The following is a 24,313-nucleotide window of genomic DNA, read 5'->3' on the forward strand; positions in this document are numbered from 1 at the left end:
TCCGTAGCATAAGGAAGGGGCTAGAAAAGGTGCCTCAAACTTTGTTTGCTTCACTACCCAGTGGACAATTTATTGCAATGTTATGGTCAAGCAAACATACATAAACACAAGGTGACTCCACTCACCATTGGCACTTGGAACACGGGAATGCTTTTGAACAACCTAGAGTAGACAAAACAGAGAAACATATAGCTGTATGAACCAGAGAGCTTTCAAGGTATAACATTAACATTGCAACTCTTAAGTGAGACTCGTCTTTGCTAACAAAAGTCAGCTGACTGAAATTGGAGGTGGATACACTTTTTTTCTGAAATGGTTGTAACAGCAATGAGCTTCACGATGTTGGATTTGGATTTGCCATCATGTGTTACCTTGTTTGTAAATCTGCCAATCTCCTCAAGGGTGTGAATGATCAGCTCATGACACTACAGCTTCAAGCCAACCCGATCAGGGCCTATGCCTCCATCATGATCAACCTGGATGAGATGAAAGATAGTTCTGCGAAGAACTAGGCAGCTTACTATCAGCAATCAGCGGCACCAAGAAGTTGATCTTCTGCCGCACATTACCTTCTCATCACCAACGTACAACTTTCTGGCTGCCAACCCATAACAGGATCTCCTGGATAAATTCCCACTTGAAGCATTTTATCTCATTGACCATGTAATTGTCAGGAGAAAATACAGGCAGGATCCTGCCAGTTTGGCTACAGCACTGGCTGAAGAATAAGAAACCAAACTTGCTACCTGTATCTTGCTCACAATACTGAGGACAACTGGGAACATTTTAGAGCAGGGGTTCTCAACCTGGGCAACTTTAAGACTTGTGGACTTCAACTCCCAGAATTCCTCAGCCAGCTTTGCTGGCTGAGGAATTCTGGGAGTTGAAGTCCACAAGTTTTAAAGTTGCCAAGGTTGAGAACCCCCGTTTTAGAGGGATAGTGCCTATTGATCTGCACTGAAGATGCTAGGGCCTTCCACCTGCAAGCAGCATGAGTGATTTGATGAGAATGATGAGGAGATACAGGCTATTTCTTGAAAAGCATCATCTTCATTGTCCATCAGGACTACTCATCATCAACTGCCAAGAAAAATGCCTTTACTAGTGCTTTCAGGACAGTCCAGAATAAACTGTATAAAATGTGTGATGCCTGGCTGAGCGCCAAGGCAGATGATATACAGGGATAAGCTGGCAGAAACCACTTGAAATGATTCTATGAAGCTGCTAAAGCTGCTAACACCCTCTAAGGACCTCAGTCTCTTGGGAGTCTCCCCTTCCAAATACAGATAGCACAACTCTCATTACACAGAAAGCTCAGATCCTGGAGAAATGGGCTGAACATTTTGATGCCATCCTCAAGTGACCATCATTTATTGATGAAGCAATAGACAGGATTCCCCAGGTCGACATCAACAGCACCATGGATGACCCACCGGTAGTAGCTGAAGTTATAAAAGCTGTCAGTCACCTATCCAACGGCAAAGCCCCAGGGGCAATCAGCATGCCTGCAGAGATCTATAAAGTCGGTAGTCCTGTATTTAAAGAGAAACTCACTGAGTTATTCTAGTCTTTTGGAAGCAAGGATCCGTTCCTCAGGAATGTCAAGATGCCTGTCTCATTCATCTCTATGAGAGGAAGGGCAACCAAACAAGTATGCAACCACCACCAAGGAATCTCACTGTTCTTCATCACAGTAAAAACTCTTGTAAGAGTTCTGCTAAATCATCTGGCCACTCACCTGGAGCTGGGCCTGCTGCCAGAATCACAGAGTAGCTTCTACAAAGATCATGGGATTATTGACATGATTATTGCCATGCACCAACTTCAGGAAAAGTGTTGGGAAAATTCTACCCAACTTTTGCGAGCTCACAAAGCTTCTGATATCCTCAGCTGATAAGACTTGGGAAAGATGAGAAAGTGGCCACTATAGCAAAATATCATCGTGCCCTTTCCTTGGACTGAAAGACCTTTCTTGCAGTCACTCCAATATTAACTATATTTATTCATTTAATTCATCAAATTTAGATGCCACCCTTCTTACTATCCAAGAGACTTTTGGCGGTTTTTCAGATACCAATCATAAAACCACACAAAGAGCTATAGTTAAAAACAAAGTGAAGAACAAAATAAGAAGAGAGTTAAAAGACAAAAGATGGAAGGAGTGTTCTCAAGCCACCAAACACCCCCAGGATTATGTGCCACTTTTCAATCCGCACACCAAACAATAAATACCTTATTTAGATCACTGCAACACTTTCTACAGGGGGCTGCCCTTGAAGAACACTAAGAAGCTATAGTTGACCCAGAACATTGCAGCTCAAGTACTTATAGATACACTTTCATTTCACCCATGTGGCACCTCCATTTTGCAAGCTGCACTAGATACCCATTGATATCTGGGTGAAATTCAAGATGCTACCTGTCACCTAGAAAACCCTTCATAGTTTAGGGCCTGGATACCTGTGGCTTCCTCCTACTGGTTCTACTCAACTGGTAAGACCTTGCAGGGTAGCATGTTCTAAGTCTATCTTTGGAGATGGACCTTCTCTATGGCAGTACCTATCCTTTGGAATAGCATTCCCCCTAAAGCAGGGGTCCCCTATCCCCGGTCTGTGGACTGGTACCGCGCCGTGGCATGCCAGCAACCGGTCCGCACAAACATGCAAAGTCCCATCCGTGGGATGCAGGCAGCACACAAAAACACACACTCTCTGATCTGCGGAAAAACCTTTCTCCACGGAACCGGTCCCTGGTGCCCAAAAGGTTGGGGACCTCTGCCCTAAAGTCTATAATGCTCCAGACTTATTATTCTTTAGAAAAGACTTGAAGACTTAGCTTTTCCAGCAGGCCTTGCATGGCTGGCTCAGGAATTCTGGGAGTTGAAGTCCACGAGTCATAAAAGAGCCAAGGTTGCCTACCCCTGGGATAGGGTAATTTGTAAGCCTGTTCATGATATCTGACATAGGTAGGATTATTTTTCTTTTGTAGTTTGTTTTTAATTGTTGCTATTAGATTGTTCTACATGCCTGGAGTTGCTACAGTAATTGAGATGGCCTATACACTGATCAGATGTACACCAATAAACAAACATATCAGGATAGAAAAACTCAACAGGATCTCAGGAATGTGAGATATGCTGGACAATTTCTTGAAATGTCAAGTGCTTTCCCCCATTTCTATTGCTTACAAATGCAAAATGGTGTCTTTAAATACAAGGGCATTTTAAAAATGACTGGGATAAAGACAGATGTTGGCAGCAGGAGGCAAAACTTCATTTCTTGGTCTCTGAGCTCTTCTAACAATAAACAAACCAAAAATGAATTACAAACCATGTTTTAATTTGCTTAATTTAGCTAGGTTGCAGAATCCAGCTTTTCCTGGCGCGGAGCTTAAAATAAAAAAATAAATAGAAACCGTTCTAATTATAACTTCTCTGTTCTGCCATCCAAAATGCATTGGTTGTGATCGTGCAACACACTCAATGGAATATTCCTAGTTAGTGTTTTTCTATGGACAGAAGGTATCAGTTCAGCCCAAGCTGACCTCAGTTCAGCAGTGATTCTGAATGAGAACTGGAGATTTAATCTTCTCTTCCAGCTATCAAGAATGTCCTGGTAAAGCCTGTCTCGCAAAATAGGACTGTTCTATATTTCGCTCTTAATCATTATATTTTCACCCTCTATTCGCACTTGTGGGGTGCATAAGACATGGAAAGATAGGATATGACGATGATAAGTAAGCATTGAAGATGGCCACTCCCTGTTTGACTAGGGCAGGGATAGGCAACCTTGACTCTTTTAGGACTCATGGACTTCAACTCCCAGAATTCCTGAATCAGCATAGCTGGACTAGGGCACCTGTTACTGGGCATGGGAGTTTATATTGACTGTCTGTTTGGAGGTGGTGGCAGACTGTATCAATGAGTGACATGAACACATATATAATTATATAATTAACACATCACTGTTATCGAACAGGGAGAAAGTGAGTAGTTAAATGAATACAGACTCAAAAAAAAAAAAAGTGAGGGGGAAATGGTCAGCAACAGCATTTAAATACCTATCACAACAAAGCAACATCTTTTGATGGAGATACCGAAATCTCAATCTGTGTTGAACTTCACCTGAAGGGCAATATTTCTACAATTGTTTGAAAATATGGATGCTTCTCATTCTTTTCTAGAAAAAGCCTTATAAATCCCACAGTTGCTAACAGCCGGCACAAAAACGTAAAAAATTAAAGACAGAACTATTATGTGCCCATTCAAGCTGCCAAGACAATGCCTCGAAGTTAGAAATGAAGAGCCCCCTCCCCTTTTTTCACTTTTTCCCCTTTTGAATCCCTTTCCCCCTTTTTTGTTATCTTGTATTCTATTTTCTCTGGAAATTTAATAAACTTGTTCAAAAATAAATAAATAAATATATAAAAGAAATGAACAGCCTCAAATCATTGCCTAAAAGCGCTGGCCATTTACTTTTCCATGGTAAGCTAGAAAACATTAAAATGAATTCTCACCAAAAATCAATACAAGCTCCAATACGCATGAAAAAAAAAGGGGAAAAAAAGCAGGAGTCATGCAGTCTTCAGGAGATTTAAGAACTCTCCCTGCACAAATAGCTCAACTGCAGACGTGTGGAAGATCTTGAACTTTAAATGTAAGCACTTGACCCTAGTTTTTCATTCAACATTACCCAGACTAGCAGATGACAAAACATCTTAATATCTAGAACTGCTTGACTTTAGGAAAAGAAGCTTTCACTTCAAGGAATGGAGTCAAGGGTCTTCCTTTCCGAAAAATTTAAGTTGGGATGAGCCTGACACATTTTGAGCTTGGCATATATTCTCTCACAGGTTTGCATCTCTTAAGCCAGGGGTCCCCAACTGTTCTGGGTTCGTGGCCCGGTGGGAGAGGGAGGGGCAGGTGCATTACGTGTGCATGTGCAAATGTGAATGCAGCCACACGTGTGCACGCATGCGCATACACAGGCCGTGAGCATGCGTGCCACACCAACAGAACCCGCGAGCATGTGCGCGAGGCTCTCAGCGATGCCGGCACCTGTGTGAGGCTTGTGACGACGAAGCCAGGCTCGCAGCAATGCCATTACTGGTGCAAGGATCGTACCAGTGCCAACCCCGCACAAGGCTGATGTCATGGCCCACGTGATAATAGCGGCAACGGTGGAACGAGAGGGGGTGAGCATGCATACACAGGCATGTGCACTGCCCTGCTACTCACCATGGCCAAGAGGCCACGGCCCGGTAATGGGCTGTGGCCCACAGGTTGGGGACCCCTGATCTAGAGGTCCCAAGTTTCTTCCCTATCTTTACTTGTCTCTAGGCAAAAACTAGCTATGATGAACCTGTGCTCAGAAATAAAATCATAGGGATTTGGTCTCAGCAAAGAAAATCATATCTTCCCTTTATTTATTTAATGGATTAAATTTTTATCCCCAAATTTCCCTTTTAACCAAGACTCAGCACTGTTACTGAACTCAGGTTTTTACAGACTTTATTGATAGAACAGGGTGGGCAGAAGGCGAGTTCAATTTGGCTTGCAACAGAAGAGTTAGGAAATGTGGGAATTGTAGAGACTACTCTATATTAAATGATGGATTCCTATGATAAGGAACAGAAGTCAGTATCACATGATGGCAGTCAGAATCTGTATCTCACTCATCCTATGTTTATACATGAAATGAATTACTATACCATGGGATTGTTCAAAGAGAAGACACCAGCCTAGGCCTAAGTAATAGGCTCCACAGAGACCCAAGAATGGGGAGATGACTGGATAGAGAGTTTATAGAATCAAACAGCATCTACAAATTCAACAAAACATGGGAGAATACTCTTTCCAGGCCTAACGTAGCATGAGATTCCATTCTACAGTCATCTCATTCCTCAACTACAATACCCTATGATTGGATTATTCTTCCAGCATCTTGGAGGATTCTAAAACTTTGTATTTTGGGGGCCTGTTTAATATTCTACATCTTCTCTAATATTATATCATGTACCAATAATATAAATCAATGATTCCCAGTGAAAGTGGGTGAGTAAATGGAAGGGGGACTACCCTATAGGAGAATGAGAAGGTCAAAGGGAAAGACTAAATCAGCTACCTGATTCTCAAGAGCAAAAAGAGAAAATAATAATATTGTATGTTAGTTTGTTAAAGACTATCTCCACTAACAAGCAGTGGCACAATAGATTTCACTAGAGTTCTTAGGAAACTGTTCTTTTTTACTTCACTTTTATTTCTGTTTTCAAAATATGTTTATCCCACTTCGACCTGAAAGCATGAATGGGCTTGCTTTATTCTGGTTGAGAATATTGTGGCTCCTTTATTTTCAAAATTAACAAGACAGCAGAAAACCCCATTATATCCTTCCTTCCTTCCTTCCTTCCTTCCTTCCTTCCTTCCTTCCTTCCATCCATCAGTGAGGATGTATGTCTAGTTCACAATAATAAACCCACAAAGGCTCAACTGAGAGCCCAAGGACTGCACTGGAAAGCTGTTTGGTCTTCTTCAGCAAAATCTCCCAATCCCTTGTGCTCTCATCAGCAATGAGCCTCTCCCCCACCCCATGCACAAGCATTCAGCTGACTAAGCTAGTTCCCTGTTGAACTGCCTTGCTGCATTACCCACCCTGCGGTCACCCAGTGCTGAGCAGAATGGGGCATGGAGCAGCTCAATGCCAAGCTGCAGTCAATGCTCCAGGGGCTGCAGCAAATGGGCCAGCTAGCACAGAATGGCACATGCCACATATTTATGTCTGTGAGTAGAAGGAGAAGGAATGGACTAGGAAGTATATGAATCCTGTCTGAACCTGAGTAAGCAGTTGAGGAACTAAGGATACAGGCCAAAAATGTGTGTGTGTGTGTGTCTGTGTGTATAAAATACAGTTTCTTGTGTATTTTTGTTTAGAAGCCTTAGGGAGGAGAAAGCAATTAATATTGTGAACTTAAAAGGCCCCAAACTTTGAAGTATTATGTCAAAGCTGAGTTGGATGCAAGGGTTTTCACATCAGAAGGGACAAGATAGCTTCTTCCTTTTTACCAATACACAGACTCTAACGCTTAATCCCATTACGTCTTTTCTGTGCTATATGATTGCAGGCAACAAGGTCAGTAGAAAAAAAAACTATTACATGTAATTTGAGAAACTATCTTGGTTATTACACATATAATATAGATATAAAACTGTGAAACTTTCATTAGCCTATATCTACACGTTTGTAAATTCAGGCTTAAAGCAGATAATTTTTAAATAAAAAAAATTAGATATACATCAGGTTTATGATGTCCAGTAGTGCAGCGTATATATATTTCCAAAACAAATATGTGTACAGTATTGGAAATTGAGATGAGTATGTTTGTAGACATTCCACAAGAACCTACTTGTGATGATCTCCCAATTCACGGACTGGGGGGGGGAGGGGTTATATATAAACTAACCTGGATATTGTCTAAACCAGGGATAGGCAACCTTGGCTCTTTTATGACTCATGGACTTCAACTCCCAGAATTCTAGCTGGCTCAGGAATTCTGGGAGTTGAAGTCCACGAATCATAAAAGAGCCAAGGTTGCCTACCCCTGGTCTAAACCATGAGGACACTGCCCATTACCAGATTGGAGCTTTCTCAATAGCATCTATTGAAGCAGAGACGAAGCATGGCATCATAATATCAAGCATGTCTCAGCTCCCACATAATTAGCTGAAGCAGAAATACACTATCACATGGGGAGATATATGGGTGCAAATGTGTATTTATGGCATGCATTCTAACCATATTTAGTTCTCCTCCCACCATGTGATACTTTTTTTTTACAAAATCAGCAGGCCTGACAAAGAGTTCCTGAAAACCTGAAAGCATGCGTGTGGTTTTGCAAAGGTTGAATTGACCTAAAAAAAGGGTATTGCTTCAATGCAGATTTTGTACATATTTTAATTTAGCTTGGCTTAGTTTAAACAGAAAAAAATATCCTTAACTGTCAGAGATCAAGCCAGCATCCCTTTTCAAATTCAAACCAAAGGAGCTCTGCCAGAGTCCAGAAACTAAGCGAAGAAAGCAAATCAAACCCTACTTTTAAAAAGGGGAAGAATGCACTCCTTTCACCTCACAATCTTTCCATTCAAACATCTAAAGGTGCCTCTGCCTGGGAGTGAACTAAAATTTTGGAGAAACATCCAGGCCATTACATAAAATCCCTGTGAAATGCAGTGCAGAGGAATTTCAGATCTTCACAAGGCCAGAAACCATCCTCTGCCCTGCAGAATTAGTGAACTCTCTGTAATAAATGAGAGGAGAGAGAGACAGTGGCAAGAGAAACTTGGAAAGAATTAGAATAGAATAGAATAGAATAGAATAGAATAGAATAGAATAGAATAGAATAGAATAGAATAGAATAGAATAGAACTGCAAGGAACTAAACTTGAGTAAAGAAGTGGGGGGTGCCTTAAATTCAGATGAAAATACAGTGTTTATTCAAATATATTGTGTTAAAATTAGGAACTTCTCTTTGGCTACCCAAGAGAAACACAAAAGGGCAGGAGAAATTCTGCAACAGAATAAGCAATTATAGCAATAAGATTAGGAAAAATTCATGGTACAAACCCACTGAGCTAAAGAGCCCTCAAGGAAAGAGGTGGGAGGACACCCTCAGCCAAGGCTAATTTGTATTTACATGGCAGCTAGGAAGGGGGGGGGGGACTGGCTTTTGACATGGAGAGGCCGAGGCCACTGAGCCTGGCTCCTTAGCCAGGAGGCATGTGAAAGAGGACGCTGCACTCTACAGCAGAGTTCAAAAGCTTCAGGCCAGCGACCGATTAACAAAAATAAGAACTACCTTTCCGAGCAAGGAACCAATCAAGTAGGAACTAAGAAAAGTGACTCTCTGTTCCCAAACAAAGGTTACAACATCAGATATGGGGGAGGGGGGGGAGAGGAGAAACAGGTGATAATCCTTTTGGCCAAAGCAGAGGAGTAGAATCTGATTCCATCCCTGCACAAAATGCATCCATCAGAAGTCAGGTAAAGAAAAAGGCCCCGAGGCGCAGCTGTGCCATGGCGTGGAGCAGGTGCCTACCCTTACCCAGGGCAGTAGAATGCCACCACACCTGGAAGACCCTTCTAGAATCCAGCAGGGGGCAATCTTGGCCCAGAAAGCGGACTACACAGATTACTTTGTAGCCCTGAAGGAAAGAGAGGTGTGTGTGTGGGGGGGAGGCCGTGTTTCTCCTTGAAATCCTTCGCAGACCCTCCCCCTCCTTTCCTGCAGGGATTTCAAAGGAAACTCTGGGCAATTTCCAACTATTTTTACAAGTGCTTGTGACACCAGCAGCTGTGAATGCATCCGGCCCTGTCCTCCTTCCTTCCTTCCCTAATGACGGGAGAGCACTGAGCTGCCTGCTGCCTCTTTGTCCTAATCACAAAGCCCGCTCCCAAACACCTTCTCCCCACTCACCCTCCCAGCAGCAGCTATTTATAGCCAAGATGCCTCTTGGCATGCTGGGAATTCCCCTTAATAGAACCCACTGTCCCCAAACTCTTTTTAAGGTGGAATAAAAAAAAAATCTGTTGGTGGATGTGATAAATTCTGCTGCAGGGGTGGACTGTGTTTGAGAGGCTCATCCTCTCAGTCTTCAGGACCGCTTCCAGGGAAGCTGTACTAGTGACAACTAAGAAAGCCAGTTTGGCCAAGCTTTAGATTTGATTTAGATTTTACAGTGTTTCTCAACCTTGACCATTTTAAGGCATGTGGACTTCAACTCCCAGAATTCCACAGCCAGCATTGCTGGCTGTGGAATTCTGGGAGTTGAAGTCCACATGCCTTAAAATGGTCAAGGTTGAGGAACACTGATTTAGAAAAAGACTGTAGATGTCCTTCTTTTCCAAAATAAAAATGGAGTAGTAGAGGATGGGAGGCCTCCGGGAGGCAATCCTCTCCTTTTTGCACCCTTGGAGCTCTCCTTTCAGGCCATTTTTAGGCTGATTTGGGTTTATGAAGGTCACAAGGGGTCACAAGGGTGCTGTGAATGCTATTCCTGATGCCATAGGCTCAGTAAGGTTGTGGGAATACAGGAACAACTCCTTAGCAGAGGGGAGCATCGTTTCTAACAATGGAGAAAATTGGGGTATAAGTATCCTCCCTACAGTCTGCTGTTCTCTGCTCTCCCCTTTAAACCTGTGTACAGGTAGTCCTCGACTTACCACAATCCATTTAGCGACCATGGTAGTGAAAAAAGTGACTTATGCCCAGCCCCATAGTCACATGATCAAAATTCAGGCACTTGGCATCCAGGTTGTATTTACAACAATTGCAGCATCCCGGGATCATATGACTGTCAGTTGCGACCTTTACAACTGGTTTATGACAAGCAAGGTCAATGAGGGAAGTCGGCTATGTCCCACTCACAACCAAGCAACCCCCAAATTATGTGTGCCACTTCCAATGGAGCCACAATAAAGGCTGATCCTGAAACTATGAAACAGAGAGGAAGCCATTCCAGAGTGCTACAAAAGACAGAAAGAAGCATAATATGTAGACCTAAAGTAGGTTGTGTTATAAATCAAAAGGGGCGTTGTCTTACCTGAATGCCTTTTCTTAGCAGGATGATGTAGAGTCCAATGGATGGGTTCTATGACAGCCTTCCTGCCCGGCAGACTGGGTAAAAACTTTGGCCACACCCTTCCCTTGGGCATGACCCCAGTTTTGACTGAGGCGAGAACTGCTTGTTGGATTCGATATGGTAGCTCCTTGTCCAATACCTGCCTAGACCTATTACCTGGGGGGGGCTTGGACTCTACATCATCCTGCTGAGAAAAGGCGTTCAGGTAAGACAACGCCCCTTCTCCAGCAGGATGGCTGTAGAGTCCAATGGATGGGACGTACCAAAGCCCTCATGTCCCCCTGGGAGGGAGTGTCTAGGCCACTGAATCCTGAGCAGATACAACTTGCTATAGCACTCTTCTACCAAAGGCAGCATCCGCTGCGGCAAAGGAGTCTAAACGATAATGCCTAATGAATACGGAGGGAGAAGACCAGGTTGCGGCCTTGCAAATCTCTTCCACCGATGCTTGTGTGGACCACGCAGCAGATGTGGCTGCGCTGCGTGTTGAATGGGCCGTCACGTGTGGGGGCACTGGGAGTGCCTGCAAGACGTAGGCTTGGGCTATACAGGCTCTGATCCACCTACCTATGGTAGAAGATGACACCTTCTTTCCCATAGTTGATGGTTGGAAGGAAACAAATAATGCTTCCGACTTACGGAAGGACAAAGTGCGCTTTACGTAGAAACACAACGCTCTACGTACATCCAGCTTGTGCCATCTATGTTCTAGTCTATGTCTGGGTTTTGGGCAGAAATCAGGAAGAATCAGTTCCTGAGATCTGTGGAAGATGCTGTTTACCTTCGGAATGAATGCAGGGTCTGGTCTAAGAACGACCTTGTCCTTGAAGAAGGTGCAGAGATCCTTCCTCACTGACAGTGCTGCTAGTTCCGAGATTCTTCTCGCTGAAGTAATAGCCACTAGAAAGGCTACCTTTAACGATAGATGATAAAGAGAACATGAGTCAAGAGGCTCAAAGAGTGTTGATGTCAAAGCTTGAAGAACTTTGGGCAAGTTCCATGACGGGTACCTGTGTATAACAGGAGGTTTAGTATTGGCCGCACCCTTCAAAAAGGCACTAATCGCTGGATGTTGCGCCAGAGAGGTTAAGTTGTCACAGGAAAGCACAGTTGAGAGGGCCGATACCTGTCTACGAATAGTGTTGACTGATAGGCCCTTATTAAGTCCTTCCAATAGGTAATCTAGAATATTGGGAATAGATACTGAGGTTGGATCTAGGTGAAGTAGGACGCACCACCTGCAAAAACCTTTCCATGTAGCATCGTAGATCCTGTTTGTCGAAGGTCGTCTTGATGCTTGTATGATCGATATCACCCCTGAGGAATAGGATTGTTTGGCTAAACTTTGCCGCTCAAATGCCAAGCGGCTAGTTGTAGCCACTGAGGATCTGGATGTAAAAGTTTGCCCTGACTGAGTATTACTCGGTCCGGGGAATCCTCCATGGGGGTGATATTGAAAGATCCACGAGGTCGGCAAACCACGGGCGCCGTGGCCAATGTGGAGCAATCAAGATTACTTCTGCACCTTCCAGGATCAACTTGCGTATGGTTGCCGGTATTAATGGCAGCGGTGGAAAGGTGTACAGGAGTTGCGCCGGCCACCGACACCTGAGAGCGTCCGTTCCCTCCGATCCCGGAGTCGGGAATCTGGAGAAGAACCTGGGGAGTTGAGTGTTCTTTGGAGTGGCAAATAGGTCCAGGTGTGGTTGTCTGAACCTCCGGGAGATCTCCTCGAACAGAGCCGGATCCAGGTGCCATTCCGACTGATCCACCTTGGCTCTGCTCAGGGAGTCTGCCTGGATGTTTGTCTCCCCTGAGATGTATTCCGCTCTGATGGAACTCACATTTGCTTCTGCCCACCGAGCCAGAGCTGATGCCTCCTGCATTAGTTCCGAGGATCGTGTTCCTCCCTCCTTGTTGACATGGGCCTTGGCCGCTATGTTGTCTGTTAGAACGAGAACGTGTCTTCCCGTTACTGTGTGGGAGAATTGACATAGAGCCAGGTGAATGGCCCGAAGCTCCAGCCAATTGATGTTGTGAGAGAGGTCCGTCTGATCCCACTGGCCCTGCGCTATCTGGGTTCCCAGATGGGCTCCCCATCCGAATAGGCTCGCGTCTGTCGTGAGCGTGATCCGGTTCGGCTCCCTGAATATACTCCCCTTGAGCATCATGGGGGATATCCACCAATTCAGTGATTTCAGTACATGTTCTGGTACCAAGACCCTCCTGCTGGAGGTACTGAGGGTCCTCCTCTGATAGGGGAGGAGGAACCACTGCAACTCCCTTGAGTGGAGTCTTGCCCATGGGACAATGCCCATGCAAGATATCATCTTTCCCAGGAGCTTTGAGAGCTGTATCAAAGGTACTCTCTTGTCTCCTTGAATTTGGTGAACCAGCTTGGAGATGCTGCTTCGATGCTCCTGGGAAAGATATACCCTGCACTGGGACGAGTCTATCACCACACCTGGATGCTGTAGTTTCCTTGAGGGAGTGAGATGGCTCTTTTCTATATTGACTGAGAATCCGTGTTCCTGTAGGACGCGGATTGTGGTCTGGAGGTCTACTTTTGCTTGCTCGTGCGAGCTGGACTGAATCAAGATGTCGTACAGATAAAACTGTACATGCACCGGCATCAACCTGAGATGGGCCGCTATTGCTGCTAGAATTTTGGTAAATACCCTTGGGGCTGAGGATAGACCGAAGGGTAGAGCCCTGTATTGGTAATGCTGGTGTGCCTAGGTAAATCTGAGGAATTTGTGGTATTTGGGGTGGATGGGAATATTCAGGTACGCCTCCGTGAGATCTATTGAGGACAGGAGGTCGCCCTTCCTGACACTGGTTAGGATGGATTTCAGGGACTGCATTTTGAACCTCCTGTAAGTTATGTACTAATTCAGGCCCTTTAGGTCCAATATTGCTCTCCACCCTCCTGATGGTTTTGGTATCACAAAGAGGATGGAATAAAATCCTCTTCCTTCCTCTTCCTTTGGTACCTTTTCTATGGCCTGAATTGACAAGAGGTGTGCTATGGCCAAGGTTATCAGCCTTGCCTTGTGTCCCTTTTTGGAGATGGGACATCTGTTGAATCAGTTTGGTGGGGGAGAACAAAAGTCTAAGGTCAGGCCATGCCTGATTGTCTCCAAGACCCAAGCGTCGGTAGTGGTCTGCTCCCAGACCTCGATGAAATTCCCTAACCGACCTCCTATGGGAGTGTCCTGTCTGGCGTCACTTGGTGCGTTTAAAGGGTCGGCCTCCCGATCCTCTAAAGGGACGCCTGGACTGAAACTGGCCTCTGGCTCCCCTGTTTGGGCGATCCTGGGAATGATCCTGTCTTGAATAGAAGGATCGCGAGCCTCTGGACCAATCCCAGGATTGCCCTGATCGAAAGGGCTGTGCCCAGTCCCAGGAGTTGCCTGGGCGGAAACTTTGCCTCCAGAATTCCTGACTGCCTCTCCTGTCTAATTTCTTTGATGGATGGACTAGAATTTTCCTTTTGTCCCTACTCTCGCTTACATGTGGATCCAGAATGGATCCAAACAAAGAGGACCCACTGTACTTGGACGTCGAAAGACGCCACTTGGCCTTCAGATCTGTCTTCCAATTTTTGAGCCACAGTAATCTGCGAGAGGCTACTGTGGCCGCAATCGATCTTGCCGCATACTTGGTTGCGTGAAGTGAGGCGTCCGCCATAAATTGTGATGCCGCCAATATCTTGGCCAAAGTTTGGTGAGCTCTGATCTGATCTGGAGGTACAGTGGTTTGTAGCTCACGCAGCCACATGATACACGCCCTGGCGAATGATGATGATGTTGCCGCCTTGGCCGCCCAGGCTGCGGCCATGTGGGAACGACGGAGGGAGTGCTCAAATTTCTTTTCCTCTGGTTTCAAGGCCTCCGCCATGTCCCCTGGAATCGCAGAAGTAGAGAACAATGAGATCAAGGGACTATCTATTGCAGGGACATCTAACATGCCCGAAAAGGAAGGAGAAACATTAAATAGTTTCCTTTCCACGCTGTTAGGTGCTGGTGGTGTTGCTAGGGAAAACCATTGCTCCTCTACCGTGGTGCGGAAAACCTCAGGACAAGGAATATACTTGTCCTGTGGAACTTTCTTGGCAAAGAGAGGGTTTGCCTCTTTGCTAGTAGAAGGATTTTCCTCCTGAACTGAGGTCAAATTGACCGTAGAGACTGCCTTTATCAAAAGTGATTTTAGAAGAGCTGGATCAAAGAGGCCAAAGCTTGTTGCCTGCTCAGGAGCGGTCCCTTCATCCTCCGAGAGGGGCATATCAGACATGTCTAGGTCTAGTAATTCTCCCTCTCCTATTTGAGAGGAAGTTTCAGAAATGTTTGTAGCCGGAGCCTTGCTTCGTCCCTTAAGGGATGGTTGAAAGGCTACTTGGCCCTTAGAAGCCATAAACTGGGAAAAGGCATCCTGCATGAATGCCTGAAATTGGGCAGACCATATGTCCTCCTGAGCTCTGTCCGTGGACGCAGCCACAGTGGGAGTATGGTCTGGTGACGAGTCAGGTGAAGAGGAATGGGAGGAGTCCAACTGTTCGGTTTCCCCCAGAGGAGACCAAGTTCTGAGAACCTCCTGAGGGGTAGGTTCTGTAGTAGGGGCCACCAATGGGGCAGGGGAAACCATACTTGTCCCATTGGAACTGTTTTTCTGGGCCCTGGCAAATTGTCTTTCTAGAGCCAAATGTCTCCTCGAGGCCTCTCGCTTAGCTGTTTTGGATGGGCCCCTTTGGATAAGGTGCTTTGTTTTAGCCTTCTTCTTCCCCCCCACCTCAGATTCAGAAGATCTGCGTTTTTGCTGTTGTTGTTGGGGGGGCAGTTGGGGGCCCTGCGTAGCTGAATGCGAGACATTGTCTGCCATTGTGGCCAGGTACCCCGAGTAGGCAATACCTGGAGTGGGGAAAAGACTGTACGCAGATCAGTTGCAGATAATTGGGGCCTACGGGCCCTCTTCTGCACAGAAAACAATGGACGGACAGACAGGTTCCTTTGGAGAGGAAGGAACCTGTAGGGCAGTGACTAAAGGCCACAATAAGGAACAGTTAGACAGAGTTCAAATTCTCCTCACCCCTTTCACCAAGGTCAATGAACAGGCCTAATAGAAGGGCACTTGTAGAAGGGATAAATTATTTTCCCCAATATGTGGCTGTGAAAACAGACCACGAGTTGTAAGAAGGTAGGTTCACTCTTTCTTCCCCTCTCTTTCCTTCTTTCTTACTTCAATACCTATTTGTTTATTGTTATTATTTATTTAATTATTTTTTTATTTTTTATTTACTAACAACTATATAATCTATGAGGTAAAACTCTGGATGGTAGATCCACCTAAAATGGAGGACTAAACTATATCAGCCAAAATAGCGTCTAACAGAAGGCCACGCCTTCCAACAGCCAACTGACAATGGAGCCACGAGGCTCAAAATGGTGATTTCACAGCTGAGGTAATCAGCCTAGAGGCCCAGAGAGGCGCGAATCTTGCGCTGGGCACCCCCCCGGACCCCGTAGGTATCCTCAGGTGACTAGGAGGGTCACGGAGCCGACAAAGGGAAGGCCTGCGTCTTGCTAATCTTTGCCTCCCTATAACGCCGTTAGGTGAAAGGCGGCTCTGGCGCCTTTCGAGCTTCGAAGCCTTGCGCCTTTCAGCTGATTTTGGGGCGAGCGGGTGCGGCGGCTCCGTCGGCCGATCGAGCTTTGCTTCCTTGCGCTCTCCAGCTGATTTGGGCGGACCGGAGCGCAGCAAGCGCTCCGAAGAAGCCGGCTCGATCCTCTTGGCTAGGACCTCTAGACCCTGGGGGATACTCTCACCACTACGTCGATCGAGAAAATTTCCTCAGGGAACGGAGATCTGCTAACAGCTCGGAGCCCCGAGCCAGTAGTTGTAGATTTTACAGAGAAGGGGAAGGATCCTATTTTTAAGTTGAATTTCTCAGGAGCTAAATTTTTGACTGCTAACGGGCTTCGAGACTGAGTCAAAACTGGGGTCACGCCCAAGGGAAGGGTGTGGCCAAAGTTTTTACCCAGTCTGCCAGGCAGGAAGGCTGTCATAGAACCCATCCATTGGACTCTACAGCCATCCTGCTGGAGAAAAGTCCCTAGTTTCAAATCTGGCCTCTATTACAAGGAGCAAACATCTCCCTCTGTTTTCCCCTCTTTCTATTATAGTCCCCTGTCTGAAGTATGGGGAACAATAATGACTTTTCTTACGAGGTTGTTGTAAGGGCTATAATGATGGTCCGTGTGCAATTCTCTGAACACTGGAAAATGTGATGCAAACCATAAGTACTTTTATTTCAAATATTTCTTTACCATTCTCAGTGTGAAGACAGCTTTATACTGAATTATCATTCATCCTCACAGCCATTCAGAAACCTAAGTGTAAATGATCATATTCTGTAGATAGTTAGCCGATACTCAAGACGACATCCATCGCATCACATATGTAAAAAAAAACTCAGTGCTTACTGGAGGCCTCATTTCCTATCCAGGTACATTGTGCAGAATAATCTACACTCTGGAAAAGAGTAATGCACTTGCTTTCATTCGACCTCCCTTTCTAAGATTGCTTACTAAATTAGAGTCAAGGCATCTCATCTGCCATTAAAAACTCCTTCCTTGAGAAGTCACTGGGCATTAATATTTTTTATGGCTTGGATTATGTCCATTTAAGGAGCACCTTCCCAAATTAGTGACAGATAAACTTTCCTTGGGATGGATTTTTATACCATGTGATGACAAAGCTCCTACATAAACTGATGAAAGATTTCTCAGAGGGAGTGATATATTCATTTTCATTGTAATTTATTTATGAGATTTCTATTCCATTCTGGTGCTCAAGGCAATATACTCAGTGCTCCCATTTTCTGTTTTTAAACACTACAACCCCATAAAATAGGTTCGGCTGAGAGAAAGAAACCAGCCCAAAGTTACCCCAGCCAGCATTTATGGCTGAGGGTAATTTTGCTTTTAGTCTTAGTCCAATATTTTAACCAATATATTAAAGTAGCTTTGGAATCCCTCTGTGATATATACAGAGGCTTCACCCTTTTCTGTCCTTCTGTGTTTCAAATGTATTGGGACTCCCACAATTCTGGGAGACACATCCTAGCATCCTTGAAGGCTGGTTGATATGCTTTCCTTCCCCTGCCTCTGTACTCACATTCAGTGCATAAATGAATTTATGTAGATCTTCCTATTGTCCCTGAAAGGAAGGTCACAGCTGCACAACTGGGATCTTCCATTTAGAGATGGTATTAGCCGAACAGGAAGTATCCTTCTTTCCTTCTGGCCAAGCCCAGAAGCATTGTGTGCTTCAGCGGTGGATTTGGGAATGATGGTCTTTTCTTGACTCTTTCAAGCTAATGCTCTATAATCTGATATGATTATAATCCTATCAAACAGCCATATACATGCACGCCCAGGGCAAAAATCAATATCTTGTTGTTCCCATCCAGATCCAAGTGCCAAAAATAAGATTTGGTATTTATACCTCTTTTCAATTAAATAGATTAATAGAGATAAGAGGGAAAGAAATGGAATCATGGATTGATTTCTGAGTTAATTCCTGCCAAGAAGGAGCACAATATTGTAGTAAGACAATTCAAGGAAAGGGGGCTTTATTGTGAAAACTGTAGCATAAGTTAGGGTTAGGATACCATGAAAATCTATTTGTGTGTACCTGTACAAATGCATGGAAAGATGGGAAATAATGGAAAGAGAAAACCTAAAAGTAATCAGAATCTAGGTAATTTTCAAAGATTCTTTTGATTTTATGATTCTAGGATTCCTTTGAGGAAAATAAAATTAAAACAGCACAATAAAACCATAAATCGGGGAAGTAAATCATTGTTTATTCTAATCCACCATTTTTAGTCACAAGCTTTGCAGACCGCTAGAGCAGGGGTATCAAACTCGCCGTGGCACGTCATATCATGACTTTTTCTCCCTTGCTGGAGCTGGGGTGGGCATGGCTTCTGTGTGATGCATCCCGCAGGCCAGCCTGCTCTAGAGAGTCCTTTATAATAATAATAATAAATAAAGTTGGAAGGGACATTGGAGGTCATCGAGTCCAACCTCCTGCTCAGGCAGGAAACCCTATACCATTTTGGACAAATGGCTGTCCAGTCTCTTCTTAAAAACTTCCAGTGTTGGAGCATTCACCGCTTCTGGAGGCAGGTGGTTCCATTGGTTAATTGTTCTAACTGTCAGGAAGTTTCTCCTTAGTTCTAGGTTGCTTCTCTCTTTGGCTAGTTTCCACCCATTGCTTCTTGTCCTGCCTTCAGGCGCTTTGGAAAATAGCTTGACTCCCTCTTCTTTGTGGCAGCCCCTGAGGTATTGGTTTATTTATTGCTCTCAATAAATGTTCCAGCAAACAGCCCTCCAACAACTGGTAAGGCTCCACTCCCACGCTACCCTGAAGACAGCCACCCTCAGTTCCCCAAACAACAGTCCCTATATTACAAATAAAGTCCACAGAATAGCTCACAGGGCAAGGTCCAGGGTTCCAGGTCCAGTCCACCCGGCTAAGCAAGCCCACAAGGCAGAGTGCAGGCCCAAGACCAATGTCAGTCCTCAGGGCAAAGACAAGATACAAGACAAGAGGCAGTTCTAAAGGCGAGGCAAAGCAAAGGCAGTCCATGAGATAAGAGCCAAGGTCCAAAGCAAAAGGCAGAAAGCAGTCCTCGAGGCTAGGCAAAGCACAAGGTGAAAGGCAGTCTTCAAAGCAAGGCAAGGCAAAAGGCAGATGCAAGAAAATGTGGTAGACTTAATATTTTTACAATTAAGGATAGGTGAAGAGGTGCTTGTTCCATCTTTTATTGCATGACCATCACCCTTTGGCTTTCCACATTTCAATTACATTCCAAGGAAAGACATGGATTTTCCCCCTTTGAAAACTTTTAATAGGGGTGAGACTCCTAAATGGGGAGATTTGCCCTTGAGAGATTATTGGAGAAGGGGGAACCTTGAGCATCCCATGGATCTATTTGCCCTTAAGGAATCAATTAAAGGTTTACAGCAGTGTTTCTCAACCTTGACAATTTTAAGGCATGTGGACTTCAACTCCCAGAATTCCACAGCCAGCATTGCTGGCTGTGGAATTCTGGGAGTTGAAGTCCACATGCCTTAAAATGGTCAAGGTTGAGAAACACTGGTTTACAGTAATGGCTGCATGCATGCAACTGGCTAGGTTTCATTCATTCCTAACTTGGCTTCTTTATGCAATGGAATCCCACACACCCAAAAAATTAATTACTCAATAATCAGATTGAACATGTTGTGTAAATATAATCTGATATTATTAAACTGCAGCTCCCACTACCATCAGTGTTCCTGTTATATGAAGATGATGAAAATGAAAAATTAGCAAAAAATTACTACAAGTTTCCCATCTCCATGTTAAGATCTCCAAGGAAGGAAATTCCACAACTCTATTAACCTTCTACAACAGCGCTCCCCAACCTTCCCAGCTTGGTGGCCTGGAAGGAAAGGGAGGAGCAGGGAAATGTATGCATGGCTCTGCACGCACATTCAAACAGGTGTGCACACAGAAGTGCTACCGTGCGCGCATGCACAAGTGAGCCACGAACATGCACAATGGCCCGCATGCACCCATGGCAGCACCAGCAGCACGCTGGTGCCGGAGCGCATGCGCAAGGAGGCCACTAATGCCCATGTGCATGCGCAAATGGGGCTGGTGCCCGCGCGCAGGCCGCTAGTACCTGTGTGACGTTGGCATCCCACAATCTCCCATTAGAAAATCCAATTATCATGATTATCAGGACAACAGAAATTGCAAACCAATAATATCCATAGTTGCCATAAATGTCACCACTCAATTACTCTGAAGAGTTATTTCTGAACAGTGAATGTAACTCTGCCTTTGTTTAATTATAAATCCATTGCTTCTTGATTCATATTTAGTGAATCAGTTGAATAAAAGTTTGCTAACTTCTGAAAGATAACCCCAAATATGCAAAAACTCAACTTGGAGAGAACTCTGCTTTCAGCTAAAATAAAAGGTCTGTATGTTACTCAATAGTGTCTGTGCTGTATTCATAAAATGTGACCCCAACAACTCTCTGGTTGGGAACTTTACATCATTAGTTATCTTTTTATTATTATTGCTTTCTGAAACCAACCACAGCAATTACTCTTTATAACAAATGCTTGAGGATGTGAGCCCCAAAGCAAGTTTAAAGGCTAAAGGTACAATTCCAGTTCAAATTATTTATGTATTTTTTTTAAAAAAAATGTTACAAATTATGGAAATAGTCCTATGAATAGAGGAGGAAAATTTGCCTCTTTACTCTGAAAGTTTACAGTAACAGCAGCCAGCCAGAACACTCTTGCTAACAGGGTTTCTTGTCACATTCCTATGCAGCACACGGGTAGGATATGATTGGAGTATTGCAATGAACTCTACACGGGGCTGTCCTTGAAGAAACATCCAGAAGCTACTGCCACACAGAGAGCATGACCCTTGGGTCCAACAAAATGATGTTTGATTAAGGAGACCCAGAGCAAACCCTTTCTGCTAGATCTAATAGGGCAAACAGAAATGCTGGGAGAGAGGCAAATAACCTAGCTCTACGCCATATAGAACTTAACAGAGTGAAAAGCAACACCTTGAATGGCACCAATGTTATATGAGCCTAACAAAAAACACTACAGAGCTTCCTGCACTGCTGCATTCTGGACTAGCTAAAGCTTCTGAATGGTCTTATAAGAGGAACCACATGCAGAGTGCATTACATTAATCCAAGCAAGTGGCAGTTGACTAAGTTGGGCGCAAATCCTCCCAATTAGGGGCGGTGTGGTGGCTCAGTGGTTAAGATGCTAAGCCTGTCAGCTGGAAAAGCCAGCAGTTCAGGTTCGAGACCTAAGCACCATGTGACAGGGTGAGTTCCCATGCTCACCCCAGATCCTGTCAACCTAGCAGTTTGAAAGCATACAAATGCAAATAGATAAATAGATACCACTTCGATGGGAAGGCAGTAGCGTCCCATGATGTCATACTGGCCACATGACTGTGAAAATGTCTTGAAATGGAGATGAGTACCCCCTTCTATAGTTGGCAACGACTAGTGGAATAAAATCCACAGGGACTCCTTTACCTCCCATTCCAGGAAGGGATAGAATCAGTGCACAAGGTGAATATGTGCAAAGGCCCACCAGCCATGGCTACCACCAGCTCATCAAGAAGGAAACATGAGTCAAAGAAGAGACCATTTCACACCAATTGGGGAAGTGTAAAGATGGAAAATCTTTAGAGCTCAACAACTTTAAAACCCACCGTCATCGAGTCTTACCAGGGCTGAGCTGAAGTAGATTGTCCCCCATCCAGACCCTCAAAGCCTCCAGGCACAAGGAAACAACCTCATCAGTATTGTTTGGTTAGGCCAAGATGGAAATGTACAGGCAGGTATTATCAGCACACCGGTGATACAGTACCATTGCTGATGGATGACCTGGCCTAGCAGATCTCTCCCCATCCTACCCACAACATTGACTGGAATCAGTCCTGAAGAAAGAAGAAGTACTATTCTAACACAAAGCCCCCCCCCCCATCCCACCCTGGCCAAGCCAAGCAAAAAGGATACAATGAATTGAAGGCTACTGAATAATCAAGGAGGATTGAATAATGCACAGCCCCTATCCTGAGCCTGCCAGAGGTTATCAACATGTGATCAGTGCCATCTCAGTATTATAAAAAGGTAAAGTGCTCATCTCCATTTCCTAGCCGAGGGAGCCAGTGTTGTCCAAAGACACTTCGACTATACCCCGAGGCGCACAGAATGCTGTTACTCTGCCACTGAAGTGGTACCTATTGGTACTCGTTTACTGGCATTTGCATGCTTTTAAACTGCTTGCCCCAGGAGCTAGGGCAAGAATGGGAGCTCACTCCGTCATGTGGTGTACCCAAATCCTGACTTGGAAAGGGTTCAGATAATCTGCTTCTTCCAGAGTCCTCTGGAGAGGTAAGCCACCATCTTCTCAATCACCTTCTCTAAAAAAGGAAAGACTGAAGATGAGATGAAAATTGTCCAGACCTCTTGGATCCAACAACGATCTCTTAAGAAGCAAGTGCTCAACTTCCTTCAAGACAAAGACAACCATCCTTCCTACAGAGAAGCATTCACTACTGCCTGGACCCAATAATCTCTTACTCCCAGGAGACTTTAATCAGCCAGGAGGGGCAGGGATCTAAAACACAAGTGGCCGAACTCATAGCACCAAGATCTCTGTCAACTTCATCTGGACCAACAGGCTTGAATTCTTCTCCGATAACTAAGTCACACTGTGTCTCAAGGAAACTTTACAACCAGTTTCCAACTCCAAACAAATCTGAGCAACTTCATTTGATAGTGTGCTGCCCCATTCCTCCCCCACCGCCCCACACACATACAACAAGAGTCAGGTGTTTATTCAATCCTCCCAAACAGGTCCTCAAAAAGCACTCACATTGTACAGGTCCGGATTTCTAGCTCAGCATGGCAAGAGACACTGGGTAAATCGGGTGCACTGCCCACTCCCCACACATACATGCATGTATAGCAAGAGTTCTATAGGTATTTATTCAACCCTCCCCCAAACAGATTCTCAGAAAGCATCCCTGCTGCACAGATCCGGATTCCAAGCTCAGTACAGCAAGAGTCACTAAGTAACCAAGTGCAATGAGCACACATGAAGTCCAGGAAAGCAGTCCAGGAGTCGAATGGGCCAGGATACAAGGCACGAGTACACAAGGCACAGACTGGGCACATTGTTCCAGCAAAACTCAACTCCTCAGGGTGGGGTTAAGTAGGCAATGCTGGTGCAGTCCTTCAGGAGAGTCGAGGTTGCTTCCTCGTGAGGAGTCTAACTGACCGGCATTATGCCCATCTCCCTTCTGCTCTTAGGTGTCCTTGGATCAGGAGGAGGTGTGGACTCCAGCTCCTTATTGCTAACGGGCAGCAGCTGCTCCCAGTCCTTGCCTGGAGCCTCCTGGCCAACTTGCTGCAGCTACAGCTCGCCTCACTCAGCCTCAGCCTCTCACTCAGCCGATCAAGCCCGCTGAGGCTGCTCCATCAGGCTAGCGCTTTCTGAGCCCTGACCAAACTTGCCTTTGCGCTTTACTCTGCTGACTTAACTCATCCTCCTCCTTTGAACTCGTGTCTGGACAGGAGTCTGGAGGCGAATCCAGGACAGATAGATGCCTAGAACAGTCCTGATAGAGCAGGGGTTCTCAACCTTGGCAACTTTAAGACTTGTGGACTTCAACTCCCAGAATTCCTCAGCCAGCTTTGCTGGCTGAGGAATTCTGGGAGTTGAAGTCCACAAGTCTTACAGTTGCCAAGGTTGAGAACCCCTGTGATAGAGGATCTTACAGGTATTCCCATGTCCTCTCCTTACCAATAAGGGACAGAGTTACCCTAATAAGGCCACCTCTTGACACTCTGAGGATACAATAAGGGCAAAGGAATAACAATGCTTTGCCAATATTGTCACAAAGTAAATGTGCACAGTTTGCATAGGCATGATCTAATCAAAGCTGATTGGATCAGCTTTGCCTTTTTATTTCAAGTGGTGGCCAAAGTTTTAGTCAAACTCTGTGTGCCAGAGTCCCAAGAACAACCCCAAGCTAATTTTGGAACCCAACAGAATCCATCAGGTCCCTGGGACAGAC

At 45.0% G+C, this 24,313-nt stretch overlaps 1 long non-coding RNA gene across 1 annotated transcript in view; it reads right to left on the reverse strand.

Moving 5' to 3' along the window:
* The window catches only part of LOC120312983, a 60,924-nt gene that overhangs the window by 3,835 nt on the left and 32,776 nt on the right, over positions 1-24,313 (reverse strand). The window contains exon 2 of the long non-coding RNA XR_005558006.1: positions 126-162. This is a non-coding gene — a long non-coding RNA (uncharacterized LOC120312983). The remainder of the gene's footprint in view (positions 1-125; positions 163-24,313) is intronic.

Source organism: Crotalus tigris, unplaced genomic scaffold, assembly GCF_016545835.1.
Source record: "Crotalus tigris isolate CLP2741 ecotype Arizona unplaced genomic scaffold, ASM1654583v1 scf7180000018550.1270297659:1495590, whole genome shotgun sequence".
NCBI lineage: Eukaryota > Metazoa > Chordata > Lepidosauria > Squamata > Viperidae > Crotalus > Crotalus tigris.